This window comes from Phalacrocorax aristotelis, chromosome 1 (genome assembly GCF_949628215.1).
Source record: "Phalacrocorax aristotelis chromosome 1, bGulAri2.1, whole genome shotgun sequence".
In the NCBI taxonomy this organism is placed as follows: Eukaryota; Metazoa; Chordata; class Aves; order Suliformes; family Phalacrocoracidae; genus Phalacrocorax; species Phalacrocorax aristotelis.
In genome coordinates this window covers 162,405,005-162,422,696 of record NC_134276.1, presented here as the reverse complement: position 1 = coordinate 162,422,696, position 17,692 = coordinate 162,405,005, and the positions used below count along the sequence as shown (strand labels likewise).

Below are 17,692 nucleotides of genomic sequence, written 5' to 3'. Positions count from 1 at the left end.
AATGTTTATGGACCACATAAATGCCATAAAAATAGAACTATAACTAAGGCTTTCTCCTCAGGTGAGTAAAGGCTGAAAAGACACTGCTGGGTTACCACACTAAGCTGTCCCCCTCACATCCCTATCAGTTCCCCTTCCTGCCACCACTACACAAAATGGCAGAGGTCTCCTGGCCCTCACAGTGGAGCCTGGAAGCCAGGGAGGGGTGGGGCTAGAGGAGTGATTGACAGCTCCTCTGAATGCAAGGACTCTATGGGGGAAGGGAGGGCTGCTTGATAGCATTCTGATTGGATTAGGAAAGAAAGCGGGTGGGTGTTTGCAGGTGATTGACAACAGTTTGAATCTCCCTGGGAAAAGGTTACCCAATAGTGGCTGCTGTTCAGGCTTCCTGAGGTAACGAGGTGCAGGGACAGGGAATAAGGAGATGGCTGATCTCGGTGGTGTGAGTCCACCAGTGTGTCCTCACCTACATCAACCCCATTGGTAATTAACTCCACACACTAATTACAGTGGGGCAAGAGTTACCCCTGCCCTATGCTCATCCTGTCCCTGCTGGGGCTTGGCCTCCGGGAAGACTGTTTCCCTCACATGTTTTCTTCCCTGCCCTCAGAGCTCTCATCCCTCCTCCTGCCTGAGCACTTCCAGGGGCCAGCAGGGCCCCTGTGGGAGAAGGGACATGGGTGATTGGAAAACTGGTTGCTGCTGGAGAGCAGAAAGCCCCCTTAAGAAATGCAGCCCTTGACCTAGCCCATGGGCTGCCTGGTACCTTGCCTGCCACTGTTAGCACCAGGCACTTCAGAGAAAAGTAAAAAGTAAAATTGACATCAAGTGAAATTTCTCCCTGCAGCCATCACTCTAAGACCACTTAAAATCATAGCCTAAAACCATAACCTAAATTCTGTCTGGTAGACTGTAAGCCAGGAAAGGACCATTTGCTGCAGCTGAAACAGATTCATGAATTATCAGATTCTTGAGTCAGTGAGATCCACATGCCCTGATTTCTTGAAGCCTCTTTTCTTGACTTTGTACTTGTTTGAGGATCTGGATAGGATTCCATTTCCCTGGGTATGGTTCAGAGCCTGGCCAAACAGTCTGTGCTTTTTCCAGCCCGCTGCTCAAAAGCAACAGAAAAGAATGTTTTAACTCCTAATTTCTGTTGACTTTGAAGAACAAGCAGACGGATTGCTCAGGTTCCATCTTTGTCCCTCCAAAGAGCACAAGTGTTACAAACAGAAATGGGCAGAATTTTATTGATAATATTGAAACATCTAAATTGAAAAAAGTATTCTTAATAATATCTTTTGACTGAAAAGTTAGAGAGAAGGATTAAGCTTTTCTGTGAATTTCTATTAAATTACTCTTTTGCCATTTTTAATGGTTTAAGTACTTCCAATACGAAATATTCTGATTTTGCAGCTGACAACAGCTCCTTATATCAAAATTTACTTTATTTGAATAGAAAGATAAAAACACCTTAAACAATAAAACATATTTTTGGGCAAAACACAACTTTCCATTTGGCCTGAGATAAAATATGCCCAAGTATTCAGCCAAAAATACTTTTTTGTTTTGCATTAGAGACATCAATCTTGCAAACTAAAAATCAGTTATGTATGCAGCATTGTAGCACTAATCACACCGAGCTGGCTCAAGAACAGAGGCACAGAATGCAAGAATCAAATGTTGATGTCTTGTCTACTAACACTAAGACCTCAACAGTGTTTAGCTTCATTTATATGACATGATTTGTCTGACATTAACCGACAAACAAAAGCAAACGACAGGAAATTAATGCACAGCTATATCCAGGCTTCAGGCCTTTACCATCTCAATGCTCAATTTGAATATTATTTAAATGCAAACATCTACTAAATTTTATATTTCAGGGTTTTTTTTGGTTTTGTGGGTTTTTTTGTAATTTTTTTTTTATCAGAGGAGGATCTTTTAGGCTAATAACTTGTTCTAGTTATGATACAACCATTTTGATGTGTTTTTATCCCTAGCACATCCTACCCTTTTAGTGTCCTAGGATACTGGATAAGTAACTACATCTCAGCATTCAGAGTATATGATTTGTCAGTGCAGAAATCCTGTGTGGTATTGCCCCCAAAATACTTGTATTGTAATGCCATGTCACTGTAGTACATTCTTTTTACACCTCTGAAATATTCCTGAGCTCCTGGAGTGAGGGGAAAGTATATGCTGGCATTGTTCATGCTGTTCTTTTTGTATGTGTATAGAACTTCAAGTTGTCACTCTGGAACTTTTCACCATTTGCTAAAAACAAACAAACAGAAGAAAGCATGGCATACTCATCAAAACCCTGGACTTAGAAAAATCAATCTGAGTGGGGACCCAGCTAAGGAAAACATGGGTACTAAGTCTTCTGTTAAAGCAAGTTATGATTGCAGAAGGATTATCTAATCGACTTGTAAAACAAAGCAAATCAATATGTGCTGCCATATAACCAATGTCACAGTGCAACTCTGACAAAGAGAGAGAGAAACATACAAAGGCAAAAGAGGACTCTCATGATTGAAGTTTTTAATAGCTTCATTGAAATACATGATAAAATCAGTTTCTCTCAGCAGGAGAGAGACAGATAAAAATGGACTCCATTTGAAGTGCAAACAACAAAGAGACACAGGGAGTTGTAAAACATACAGCACCCTCCTCATAAAGATCCCACTTTCTCTCAGTTCCAAGTGTTTGCAACTGTCTCTCCCTGTGAAATCTTAATTAAACCAATATATTTCCCATCTAAGTCATTTGAAGATGTGTGTAGTTTGATAAAAATGTTAATTAGCTCTATTCTTTAAAAAATTAAAAAGGTACCATTTTGCTCTTTTGCTTGAAATTCATGCCTATCATTGCATTAAAAATATCCCTCAATCTGGACTGTGGTAGCTAGCAGAAGCACATGCATCAGTGGGGTTGTGGGGAGGGGGATCAGTTGGAAAACAAACATTTATTATGGATTTTAATATTTTTACCTTTTGTTCTCATGAAATGTATTACAGATTGTCTGCCTTCTTGAGGCTGGGTGTTTGTCAGGGCTTGAAATCAAATTGATACATGATGAAGGCGGCCCTTCTCTGGTGACTCAGCTGGGAATTGCACAGAAATCTACCCAGCCTGATGCTAACTAATAAAAGGGAGGGAGGGGAACAAGAACATCTCATAGAGCTGTGAAATGACAATTCATTCCCTTTTTATGCTGTTACTGCATTGACTAAAATGCACCTCCTATTGAGTATACCAGCTGTGAAAGCTGACAGATCCAAGCCGATCAGTCTGGAAACACTGTTGTTACCGTATAGCCGGGCAATTCACAGACAAATGGAAGCTCTTGTTTTAATTCCTTCACCTCTGCTCTTGTTTAGAGCCCTTCAACAAATCCGTAGGCAGAAGGGTTGCAACAGATTGACATGAGACATTTTCCTCCCTTCTCCCTAGTTGCAGATACTGTCCTTTTGCTGTAATGTAACTTTCACTGGATCTGACATTTGCATTTGGATCTTGTTATAGGTGCAATCAAAATGCTAGCTACGGTAGCACCATAAGTCAACTGAAGCTGTGGTTTAATAGGCGAAGGTGTTAGGCTACATTTAAACAAGCTTACTGGAAAATAAAATTATCCATTTCTTCTTTTACTTGCTAGGGCTCTCCATGTTCTTGGTAGACTTTTCATTGTGAAACAATGGAATATGGTGTTCTCAACCTATAAATGTCAAAACACTTATTACGGCATACATTACTGAGTAGAACCAAGGCACTTTCCTTCTAGTTTGGTGTCAAACTCTACTCTCTGCAAAAGGAGAGGCTAGGCATATTCTCTGTATTTTCTCCCTGGCTCTGTCATGGTTGCTGTATTTTTGGTTAAGGACAGGCTGAATGGGACCAAAAGGTTATTGCAGAAAGCAGTCTCTTCTGTCTTCCTGTTCATTAATTTTGCTACCATGAAATCCCAATGTTGGCTGTCTTACACAGATGAGAAATGGAGAATGACGTTATTTCTGTCTCTGCTTCTTTCTCTTTAAGTGAATGATACCGTGTTTGAGCTGTTTCATTTACAGAACTGTGTTGAGTTTTCTGATTTGGAAAATAGAATAAGCACTGTGAGAAATGTCTGGAATCGCTTAGTGACTGTAGATGCAAAATAACTTTTTACCTATGGAACCCAGGAGGCACAAGAACTTTGCAAAAAATTATTCTGAGGCCAAATTAAAAGTCAGAGAAGCAAGCAACTTCTAACGATTCCTGCCCTGTGCGCCTCCACCCCCCTGAGTTCACTAATGTGAGAGATCAGTGAACTAACAGTGCAGTTTCTCTTTCTGAGATTATGGACATGGTATGCCACAGGATGAAAGACTGTGGAAAGAATTGGAGGCATGTCTGTAAGTGCCTCACACAGTTGAGTTGTGTTATAAATAATGGATCAGAGAAAGTCAGACACCATTGTCAACAGGGCTTCTTCAACATTGAAACACTGAAGAATTTTCATTATATGGATGACACTGGAAGGAATCAAGGATGACTTGAGAAGGCCTGTCAATTAAAATTAGGATTTTGGGGTGATTATTTAAGCTAATTGCTAAAGGAAAGATAGCAACTAATTATACCTGCACAAAGAAATCACACCTTTTCCATGTTATTTTCAGAAAAAAAATACATAAAAATACTGACACCTTTACAAGTAAGAACTTAGGAAAAATGACATCACTGCTGACTTTAGGCTTGCATATCAGTGGAAATATTTTTTAATCTAAAGACAGATGAGCTGAAATTCTGAAAATTGTAAAGAAATTAGCATCCATTTGTCATTTCTGAAAATTAGTGGCTTGAAAATAAGCAAGACAAACTAATATTTCCTGGCCCTAAAATACATATTAAAATAGATTAAAATATATTAAAATATATTGCTCTCTCATGGCTATATTTTCCTAGATTAATGAAGGGAAGTGCAACGGCAAAGACAGAATCTGTGATACAAATTCCTAGTTATATGAGTACTAATATGAGAACAGGGTAATCAACATGGCTGCTCGGTGTGATGGTAGCCCAGACAACTTAAGTTACTAAGCAGCACCCCAGGGGTATGTCAGTTAGGAAGCAAGTGCTGAAGCAGTTTCAGCCAGCAGGTTTGTTCATTCTGCAGTTCTGACAGATGCCACTGGTAGAAACAAGTTGGTTTTGAAGCAAATGTGGTTTTGCCAAGAAATCATACAAAAGATGCCATAATACACATAAGAGCACTACAGTAGTGTACAGGGTCAGGCAAAAGGCCTGTTTGGCCCAGTGTCCTCTAGCTGAGAGTGCCAATAATATCTATTTACTGAAAATGGGCAGGAAGAAAAGAAACAAAGTGAGCCTTCTCTTGACTTTCCTTCCAGGAATTGTTCCCTACAACAATCTAGGGACTTCTTGGGCCACAGATTGTATTTGAACAATTATATTTAAGAACCACTTATTTTTGTAAATGTGTCTGTTTGTATTTTTGCCCTTTGCTACACTCTGTGGCAATGAAAGAAAAGAAGGGGGGGGTGTCAGCAAAACCACTACCATGGACTGGAGGGCAGACTGCCTGTTCAGGGAACTGGTGAGGAGACTCCCTTGAGATGAAGTCCTGAAGGGCAAAGGGGTCCAGGAAGGCTGGACAGTCTTCAAGAAGGAAGTCCTGAAGATGCAGAAGCAGGCTGTCCCCATGTGCCATAAGACAAACCGGCGAGGAAGATGACCAGCCTGGCTGAACAGGAAGCTTTTGCTGGCACTCAGGAAAAAAAGAAGAGTTTACCAGTTTTGGAAGAAGGGGTGGGCAACACAAGAAGAGTACAGGGATCTCGTTAGGTCATGCAGGCAGAAAATTAGAAAGGCAAAAGCCCAGCTAGAACTCAATCTGGCCACTGTTGTAAGGGATAACAAAAACTGCTTTTACAAATACATTAACAACAAAAAGAGAGCAAGGACAATCTCCATCTTCAACTGGATGCAGAAGGGAACATTGCCACAGAGCATGAGGAAAAGGCTGAGGGACTAAATGCCTTCTTTGCCTCAGTCTTTAATAGTCAGACCAGTTATACCCAGTGTATTCAGCCCCCTGAGCTGGAAGGCAGGGATGGGGAGCAGAATAAACCCCCCATAATCCAGGAGGAAGACTCACAAGTCTATGGGGCCCGATGGCATCCGCCCGAGAATACTGAGGGAGCTGGTGGAGGAGCTTGCCAAGCCACTCTCCATCATTTATCACCAGTCCTGGTTAACGGGGAGGTCCCAGATGACTGGAGGCTTGCCAATGTGACACCTATCTACAAGAAGGGCCAGAAGGAGGATCCAGGGAACTACAGGCCCCTTGAGTGAGCTCACCAGGCAAATGCAGGACAGCCAGGGGATCAGGCCCAGTCAGCATGGGTTCACGAAAGGCAGGTCCTGCTTGACTAACCTGATCTCCTCCTATGACCAGGTGACCCACCTAGTGGATGAGGGAAAGGCTGTGACGTTGTCTACCTGGACTTTAGTAAAGCCTTTTACACTGTCTCACACAGCATCCTCCTAGAGCAGCTGGCAGCTCATGGTTTAGACAGCTGTGCTCTTTGATGGGTTAAAAACTGGCTGGATGGCCGAGCCCAGAGAGTTGTGGTGAACAGACCTAAATCCAGCCGGTGGCCAGTCACAAGTGGTGTTCCCCCAGGACTCAGTGTTGGGGCCAGTCTTTTTTAATATCTTTATCAATGATCTGGATGAGGGGATTGAGTGCACCCTCAATAAGTTTGCAGATGACACCAAACTGGGTGGAAGTGTTGATCTGCTTGAGGGTAGGAAGGCTTTGCAGAGGGATGGATCAATGGGCTGAGGTCAACTGTATGAGATTTAACAAGGCCAAGTGCCGGGTCCTGCACTTTGGTCACAACAACCCCATGCAACGCTACAGGCTTGGGGAAGAGTGGTTGGAACACTGCCCAGTGGAGGAGGACCTGGGGGTGCTGGTTGACAGCGGGCTGAACATGAGCCAGCAGTGTGCCCAGGTGGCCAAGAAGGCCAACAGCATCCTGGCTTGTATCAAAAACAGTGTGGCCAGCAGGAGTAGGGCAGTGATTGTACCCCTGTACTCGGCACTGGTGAGGGTGCACCTTGAATGCTGTGTTCAGTTTTGGGCCCCTCAGTACAAGGACATTAAGTTGCTGTAGCGTGTCCAGAAAAGGGCGATGATGCTGGTGAACGGTCTGGAAAACAAGTCTTATGAGAAGCAGCTGGGGAAACTGGGATTGTTAAGTCTGGAGAAGAGGAGGCTGATGGGAGACGTTATTGCTCTCTACCACTACCTGAAAGGAGGTTGTAGTGAGGTGGGCTTCTCCCAAGTGATAGGATGAGAAGAAATAGTCTCAAGCTTCATCGGGGAGGTTTAGATTGGCTATTAGGAAAAATTTCTTTACTGAAAGAGTGGTCAGGCACTGGAACAGGCTGCCCACAGAGGTGGTGGAGTCACCATCCCTGGAGGTGTTCAAAAAACATGTAGACGTGGCACTTCAGGGCATGGTTTAGGAGACGTGGTGGTGTTGGGTTAATGGTTGGACTTGATGATACTAGAGGTCTTTTCCAACCTTAATGATTCTATGATTCTATGAATAAATACCACAATTTACTTAATGCACAGTATGGAAGAATACTTCCTTCTTTGTTAAAAAAACCTACTACCTTCTAATTTTGATAATGTAGATTTGTTCTTCTTGGAGTAGTTAGGTTACACTAACTTAATGAACTTCAAATCAGTAGTCCAATGAAGCTTCCATTACTCAATGTTTACCCCTCAAACATCTACCATTGACATTTAAATAACTTTTTCTATTTCATAATTAATCAAATTGGTTGAGAAACTGTAGTTTAGGAAACCTGTAACAACATATTATCTCTAACAGCTGTGATCTTTATTTTCAATATCATCTCTAGACATTATTTTTAGCTCTGAACCTGCAGGAAGTTCTTGATAATCACTGTTTAACATTTTTATAGTGAAAAGAAATTAAAAAGCCAATCAATTCATAGTAGAAAATACCCACACTACAAAGACAATTATCCAGTTCATATCAATTATTCCACCTGCTGGCAATCCCTGCAGAGAATCTGAACATAAGAGGGCCATGGAAAGTGAACTTCCTATTGTTCATCCTATTGTAGAGTGTTTCTTCTTGCACATTACTGATGCATTGATGGAAGAACAAGATCTTGTCCATATGGTAACTGGTATCTACCTGATAGAGGAATTGTATATTCTAGATATTATCATCTGAGCATCCAAATTTTGAAAACTTTTTCTAAGAAAAAGAAAGAATGAAGCACAAGCAGCGCACCAGAGTTTTCATTCAAAAAGAAATCAAGGTAGCTGTTGCCTATATTTTTTATATGATAGACTTTTTAAAATTTAAATTAAATATTCTGGAACAATTATCAGAAAGTTAAAGCCAGAGAAACATTTTTCTTTTCCCTCCCCCTTCTGCACCGAAAATACAGCACTCTCAATTAGAACGAGGGCTATTTACATAGGACACAGAATTGCTCATCAAGTCAATTTTCATTCTGGGGAACAAATAGATGGATTACAGTATTATGTGTAAAACTTATTCCTACTGTAGTGATCCATGAAATTGCAGTTAATTTTGCTGAAATGGACCATTATATTTTTAAGTAGAAGTGAAAAAAAATGAGAAAGAGGAGGTAAACTGCTAGGAACTGAACTTCAAATACACGATTAAATTATTAGTTGGAACGTAGCACTGCTGGGAACAGCATGAGCTGCTAGATGAAGCCACTGACCTGTTGGCTTTCAGACACAACCAAGTATCCGCTTTGCTATAGTAAATTAGATGAATTATTGGTAGTGATGGGCCTGTCACATTGCGCATTCATGTCCCCAAGTGATGCATGTGAAAGTGAATTCCCGCTGAAACAAGCTCCATGCAGCTCCTACTGGCTCTGAGCTGCCAACAGCATGCATCTGTTCTGGGCAATGAAATAATTACATTATGATGCTTCTATAGTACAGCTGTGCATAATGCTTTTGCTTGATTTTTTACTGATAGATGAGATAAATTCAAGGCTGTTTAATGACTGTACAAAAATCTGGGAGCTATGAGATTAGACTAAGGAAAACTCTAACTGTACCATGAAAATTTGCATTTCAATGCCCTTCTTTCCTCTCTTAGCCAAAGGTGGCATGTGCTTCTACCTTGTCACTGCTTAACTTGAAAGTAATATGTGATTTAATGTGGTTTCAGAACAAGTAAGAAAAAATCAACTAACATTTGGTCACTCAGTTCTAAGAGGTGTGTCACTGTCTTAACTAGCTATTCTCCTTCACCTGGGTTTTGATAACCGGCAATACATGCAGTCTTACTCCATCCCATTTGTGAAGTGAAATATCTCAACTTCAAAAACCCTCTGAAAAGCAATTTAAAAGCCCTGTACTTATCAATGACCAGAGTAACCACCTGAACTACCAGCTGCATCTCCATTTAATTTGTCCTTCGGGTCAGTCTATTTAGGACACCCCAGACCAGAATTAATGAGTGTGACACTGGAGGAAAACTAAGGGCATTATCAGATTCAGTGCTTGGAAAAATTTTCAACAATAGAAACAAGGAATGAAAGAGAAAAAGTAATACACAGAGAAGGAGATCTTAATACTGAATTTTCAGGTTGATAATTCTAAGAGAGGAGGAAGCCAGAGGTCTTTCAGTATCTGCAACCTGTCTCTTGAGGCAGTCTGTAGCATATGTTGATGTCTCTGCTCAGCATGCCAAAACTAGGAAAAATCTGCCTTATCTTCCCTTTCCTACGGTTCCTGACAGCATCAGAATAACTAATATGACTAACAGGCATCAAGATAACTAAATCATAACTAGATGTTTTATCTCCTATATTATGCTGTCCCCTAAGAGGGCTGCTAACAAAGGCTGTTCACCAATGTTGTATTTCTCTCAGCTCCTACTAGAACTTCCCAATTCAGACAAACTTCAACCTAAACAGCTCAAGCTTAGATTTTAAGAATATATGTGTTAAAACTTTAGTTGATTAAAAAAAAAATACTTTCCATGCTGAAAAAGGTGCTATCTGTTAAAAATAAATGTTAAAAATCCATACAATACAAAAAGTAAAAACTATAGGTAAATGGTTTCAGAAAAAGTGGAAAATGGAAGCATTTAGGTCTAAAGTAATGGGTCTGTTATGGTACTCTCTTATGTAGTCACAAATAGAATTGTATTGTGGGTGTTTAAACCTAGCAGACATTTCTCTCTCAGCCTGTTTGTCTGTTGTCTTAGTCACTGTTTGGTACAACTTGGTGTGACCAAAAGCTTTCACTCAAAATTGGAAGAGCAGGATCTATTGATGGTTAGTCTTAAAATAGCTTGACAGAAAGTGCATTGGGATCCCACAACCAGGAAAACAAATTGCTTTGGGTCGAGACTGAGGTGGCTGTGCAGAACTAGGAAGAGAGCATCAGTAGGGGAATAACAAGTAATCAGTTTAATGCACTCTTGTTCAAACTGTGTAATAGCATTGGGGCTGAAATTACAGAGACCAATACTAGAAGAACAGGCAGGCTATAGAAACTGTAGATTAAATGCTCTGAAAAGGTGGATAGAGATCAATAGAGTGATTACAGTACATTTGTACAACAGCTTTCTTTATGCTTCATCATAGCTACAGATGTCTTGCATAATTTAGAGGCTACTGGTATTCACACAAACTATATAGGATATACAGGAAAAGGGAGGAATGAATTCTTTGGATTTTAGGCAGGATTCAGAAAAGACCTCCACTTCCCAGGTGGATCACTACTTTCAGAATAAAACGTCAGATGATATTCACTGTGAAATAACATGGGAACATGATGACTGTATGTTAATGTTAACTTAATCAGTATGGCTCTGTGCCAAAAAACAAAGAGAGATTGCCCACTGGAAGCATATTTTCAGTTATTTTTGTACAGCTTTTACATATATCAGATATTACAGAGGTCTAAAAAACATCAAGGCTATTTATTCATGAGTAAATAATTCTACATAACATTTAAACTATAAAATGAAAGGAGGGGAAACTTGTGAATAATTAATATTGCCAGGAGTTAATTTTGTTCAGATAATCTTCTAAAATGCTGTAAATGTCATTTGAGCTGAAGTTGCAGTAGGAAACTTCACTAAAGAAGCCAGTGTTTAATATCAGAAAAAATCTACTCAGAATTTTTGGCTTGTTTTTCTAGGACTTAAATGCCAGATATTGAATACGAAGTTACGGAACATGACTATTCAAGTTGACATACCGTCCAAACCAACCAAAGTCACTGTGTACAGCATTTAGTCTGTTGCTGCACCTTTCATCCTGACCCATCAGTCCTAAATGTTTTTGCATTTTAGGTGCAGTCAGTATAACATAAAGGATATAATACTGTCTAGTTTCAGTAAAAGAGAAAAACAGAAATGCTGCAATTTTTGGACAGGGTGACAACAAATCTTGCGTGATGTGACAAGCTCATTTCAAACAGACAGAAGATTACATCTGTTTTTATTGGTGGGGATGTATGGTCTACTTGCTGCAGCTATTGTGGAGAGAAGGTATATGAAGTCCTTGCTAGGCCTTTCTCTGCAATAACATCTAAGATTTATCTGCGTAACAAATCCAGGTGCAGGATAGCAGGAGGCAGCTCCATGTTTATGTCAGCTATAGCGTATGGTCAACAGTTGGCAGGCATGCTGTGTTTAGGCGTTGTGAGGTCTTCAAACACGGCTTAATGTTTCCATACCATATGTACTGTAATATCTAATCACCATGGGAGTAGAGTCAGTCTAATGTTCCAGCACAATTTATTTGTTGGCTGATAAAAAAATCAGCTAACACTCAAAATGCTGTACATTACTAGTCTCTTTTTCTTTTTCTGGTTTGTTTTTTTTTTTTTAAACCAGGACAGAGAAAACCATTTTAATCTGCAGCTTTTCGCTTTCTACCTCTCAAGCTTACTTTCTCTTTCTCACCAGAAAGGAGCTGTAGCCTTCTTCCTCTTCCAGAAAACGTAAACATTTTTAGACAAAAAGTTTCAGCTGATCTATTTCTTAAATATTTGGAACACCACGTAGTCTAACAGAAGAAACTTCAGAAATGAATTTTCTATGGGAGATTAAATCATCCTGATATAAAAGAAATTCCTAACAGCCTAAGCTCTTTTTTTTTTCTTTTTCAATAGTTCCATCTTAGCTTCAAATACACTTGCATGGGTATAACTGGAATCTTTGATATTATTAGATACTATTTTTCCACATTAAATTCTGTTTACAGTTAACTGGGGAAAAATAATAATCATACCAAAACCAAGAAGCTGAAGAACCAAAGTGCCTCCAGTGTGTGCTCCACAAGGCCTTAAAGAATATGTATCTCTCATTTGGAGCCTGGTAGCTTTTTCTTTTGAAAGCAAATTGATGCTGAAAGATACACCTGTGTAAGCTCCTCACAACACAGCAAAGGGAGTTACTTTTTTTTCATTATGATTCCTACAACATGTGCAATAATCCAAATATATTCAAATTTCCAAAGGGAATCATCCCATTCCTTCCTCTCAGCTCTAGCTATGCACTTGTGCAGGAAGCCGTACTCGTGTAACCCCAGTGGAGAATGTAATAACATTTAGAAAAATGAATTTTTTTTTTTTTCCTGTGTAGCTTCTTTAATCTCATGGTTGAAGCTCTAGGGAAAAGTGGGCAGGAATCCATGTTGGGGAAGAAGAGAGGAGAAACGAAGTTGTGAGATTGCCCACTTCAACAACTGCCAACCATTGGATGCTGTAGTACAAAATCACACCCTTTTACACAACTCTGGAAATCATGAGCAGTAAATCTGGCAAAGACTTAAAAATTTTTATAAGTTGCACTGCATTTGCATCCACTCTTAAGAACATTTTACATTGCCAGGACTATGTGAAAAACTATAGTGCAAGTAAAAAGTAAACCATATACATGCACTGTTGAATTCAGTTACCTGTAGCTTCCTTTGATCAACTGTCTCTATAGTAAATGTGCTGGATAAGGGCAATTTTATTCTATTTACTAAGAACTGCTAGAAGGAGTGAATTTAAACCTCTTTGACCAGAGGAGCCCTAAAGATTGTAAAATTAAGTTGTCTTCTGCACAGATAAAGTAAGCATAATGATGGTAGTCCTACTTTTCTGAGCCCTCAGATGCCTTAGGAGCAGATGATGCAATTGATAGATGTACCTTGAAAATCTGGATGAAAGCCTGAGAACCCTTTATTACAAATAAGTTAATATAGCTAATGAAAGTCGCATCCGCTTTCTTCAATGCTCTACAGCAGTTACAATATGGTGTCTGTGCAAGTCCTAGCATTAAAATCTCACTTAACCAGGCTGAATGTGGTCACAAAGATGTTCCCACTGGCAGTAACATAAATAATGAGATACGCTCAGACAACAGTGCATGACAAGTGTCCCCATAGTAACTAGGCATAAAATGTGGTCAGCTCACGCAGCAATCGCAATGAGTAAAAGTTTTAATGGAGATAACACTTTTAGTTGTACAATCTTAGCAGCGTATGGCTAAAGGCAGAAGGAAAAAAGTTTTAAAAGTTTATTTAAATAACATGATTTTTGTTGTTCTTTTTTAAATATTAGAAATTCCAGTTTAAACTCCCCTTAGAGCAGCAAAGCGGACATTTTATCCTTTTTTATGTCAGCTATATCTGTATTCTATCAGTCTAAAAGGCTTGAATTTCCTGTAACATAGGTGTTATCATCTTCACTGGCACACAAGCCTAACTTTCCATCAAATGACCACATGCAGACAAAGCTCAAAACACAGTCTCAGATTTTACTACAAGTAAAAGGTCCTGGTTTTTTTACTCACCCACCATCAGAGATGCCCAGCAAGGGTTAGCTGAAAATACATTTATAGCATTCTATATGCCTTTAGCCAAATCCCAAAAATAAAGGTAGATTTTCTCCACCATAACCAGAACAATATAGCCCTCTCCATCTGTTTGGGGGTGGGGGTGGGGTGGATGTCTATCATCAGCTTATCTCCTTTGCCCATGAATTATACCAACAGCCCTCCCTTATTGCCTTCTTACCCTGGTAGAAGATTGATGACTTTATGGTTGAGTCACTGCACTGGATACAGGCCTACATTATTATTTCTGTCACAGATTTTCTGTGTAGTCTTGAACGAATAATCTCTTTATTCCTCTGATGGTAAAATGAGGCTAACACATCTCAAACTCATACGGATATTCTGAAGATCAGTTGATTAGTCTTTGTGAGATACTCTGATATTAGAGAACAGATGCTTCAAAAAAGCCAGTAAATATACAGCGATCTTTGATTTCTGGTCTTCCACAGATTTTTTTTTTAAAAAAAGCTTTCCACTTAATAAATCCCAGCTGGATGACTGTTCTTTTTTACTCAGCAGCTCTCACATTAGTTTTCTAAGGTGGAGCCAATTTTCTTCCCTTCTCCTTTTTGGAGCTCTCTACCCTTTGCTGATTTGGTACAACATATCCTTTCCAAACATATTTATTTGCTGCTTTTTATCTTCACGTTCCCAAGTGCCTTATAAATGCATGTATATAAAATCCTTCAAACAAAGAAATAAGACTGCTGCAGGGATACTACACAGCAGACAGATAAACAAGCTATTAAATAGTTAGCTATATGGTCCCTTCATGATCATATCGGAACACCCACCGTGGGAAGTATGGGAGAAATAGCATATATTCTATAGAAACTGCAGGGAGGAGTTTTTAACTGCGTATAGTGTAATATGATCAGGATGCTAAAATTAACCTCGTATCCCTTTAAGGGTAATTTGGGATAATTATCCACTCCAAGTAATAAGGATTTTGGGTTTTATGTCTCATCCATATTTGGCTGCACGGTCAGCATCTTCTATGGATATTGGTGTAATAAAAACTCAGAGGAGTGTTCTGCATACTAAATTGTCATGATCTGTTTCAACAAAGTTCTGCTTGGAGACTCCTCACTGAGAGCTACAAGGCGTGGTCCTAATAGCCTAAGTGAAATATGGAGGTAAATATCCCAAGTGGGTGCACATACAACCTATGTCAGTTTAGGGAATGCTCTACGCTGCTATACACCTCTCTGCTGAACTGGATTCTGCAATGAAGAAGCTTACAAGAGCTTGCTACCTTCTCTGGGAGAGACACTGATTCAGGACACCATCTACACGGAAAAGACTATTAAAAGCTTTCATACAGCATAATTTGAAGCAGCCAACAAAAGAATACACATACATTAAATAACAGCAACATCTTTTCATTTCCCTTCTCTTTTTTTTCACATTTGTCTCAGGAATCAAAATTTCATTTTTCAACTGCTCCCTACACTCCTGTTTTGCTCCATGTGTTATGAGGCACTGCTTTGACATAATGCTGCAATGATGTTCCTTTTAAAGTAGTAGCTAGAAGTGGGGGAGGGGATGCTGATCCTGGTTTGCTGGGTGTTCACTCATCTGTATAATTTTCACATAAATGAGCAAATAACCCAGCTTCTTATACTCACGTCTTCCCCGTTAAAAAAGGAAGCGTGTTTCAAACACCGGGGATATAAACACAGAAGGCAGCAGGTAAGAACAGGAGGGCTATGCTGAACTGTGAATCTGTCTGGCTTTGTCAGTTATCAAAAAGAGTTATAAAATCTGTTAGTATTCAACTCCAGCCATTGGCAGCTTGCATTGCAGTTAATGGACTGAATGATGCCTCAGAGGCATTTTTCTACCCAATTAACTCCAGGAAATTTAACACCTGTATAAGAAGTATCACCCTTCCCCCCCAATAATAAAAAAAATTCTCAGCAGAATGTTTTTCCAAGGCAGCACCCATGTCACATCAAAACCTGCTTTCTCCAGGACCCAGGCAAATAGCAGTGGCCCAAGAAAGACAAGTTCTTTGAAAATGTGAAATCACCAGAGGCCTATTTTATAGGTAACAGTGGTGTGTTTTGAGGGGAAGAGTTGATGGATATCTAACAGATTTATTTTTAATCATCATTCCATTCTTCCACCTTCAAATAACTAACAAACAGCAAACAGATGGCATCAGTAGTCAAATGCTCCAAATAAGGATGCTATCTCAGGGGCAGAGTTGTGGGACACAAACAATGGAAATGAAGGTAGTGACTTTGTCTGTCATCTTCTTCCTCTGGCATAAACACAGTAAGAACTTGGACTTAGCCACACCTTGCCGAGTGTCTATCATATTCCCAAATACAAGTGGCCATGGTAGTGTATTGCCTGGCTTCCACTGACAGAATCAAACATCTGTTGCAACAAATGTACGAACTGCCGTTTAAATATTACATTAGAGATAAAACTGAACAGTTTGAGCATTAAAGATTTCTCTGGGTCCTCTGTTGCTCTGTTGGATCTGCAAAGAATGATCTGCAGCTCAGAATGCTTCAGGATAGTTTTTACTGGGACATTGTGGTATCTTGGAGTTGAGTTCATGTTATTTCATATTGTAAAACTGCGCCCTGAGATCCCAGTGAGACACACGGTTTTGCATTGTGCCATGTACTCACTCACATTTAATACTGTCTTACATCATGGTTAATCCTATTTAAATCTACCAGGTGCTATGTATTATGAATAACAATATCACTGTTTGACTCAGCAACATAGACAGGAGATTAGGCTAGTTGACTAAATTGGTCTGGCACCTGGCTACCAGTCAGCAGAAATTAAGCCCCCTAGAATGTAAAATGCTGTGTAAAATTTGCAGCACTACATTTATTAATAATGAATAAATGCATAACAACATCTATCTATAAAATTGTGTGGGTTTTCCAGGGCAAAACTCTTTACCCCTTAATGCTTTATTGGATGCCTGGCGTCTAGTTTCTGCACAAAGAGACTATTTTAAAACTAGTTAATTAGTATCTGGTTATCACTTTCTTAAATCTGTTAAGTGTAAGGAATATTTCACCTATGTAGGTAAAATGTTAAGTTTGGAAGCTGTTTTATACATAAATATACTGTCCATATTACTCAAGGTATGTGCATAATGACAGAGCACTGAAAGATTTCAAAGCATTGAAGAACCAGTAGCCTTCAATGTAAGGAAAACATGCCTGTACTCTTCCCTTAATATCAGAAACAGGGAAGGGCACTGGTATGACTTATACTGAAACTGGCAAACCAGAAAAAAAAAAAATCTATGAAATTATCAAGCAGCTATTAGTTCCTTAGAGTTTACAGTAGAGAATACAGACCATCGCTGGATCTGTATTCAGCCACTGGGTAAATGATATTTTCAGCAACTGAATTGCAAAGCAGCAGGAGAAAAGAGGAATACAAACAGGAAGAAAAAATTCAAAACCAAAAGATTTTATATGTTTTCAGAGAAGCACTTTTTAAACAAAATGTAACCAGTTATAACTCTACAGTATATGACTCTGAGGACATATTGTCCAGCCAAAGCAACTAATTCTTTGTGCACTCAAGATGGGAGGAATATGCCCCCAAATCTTTTTTGACATCTTATGAGGAAATGGAGGGCAGCCTCATTTCTGTCTTATTCCTACCTGCCTATAGTGATTATTTCAGTGGGCTCTGTGCAGAGCTGCTGTAACCAGTTTGCCACCTTCTTGAATACAAATAATTTCCTATAAATTGTGCCCCCTGTT

At 39.5% G+C, this 17,692-nt stretch overlaps 1 protein-coding gene across 1 annotated transcript in view; it reads right to left on the bottom strand.

The window, feature by feature from the left end:
• The window catches only part of GRAP2 (GRB2 related adaptor protein 2), a 76,208-nt gene that overhangs the window by 43,291 nt on the left and 15,225 nt on the right, over nucleotides 1-17,692 (bottom strand). The window lies entirely within an intron of this gene.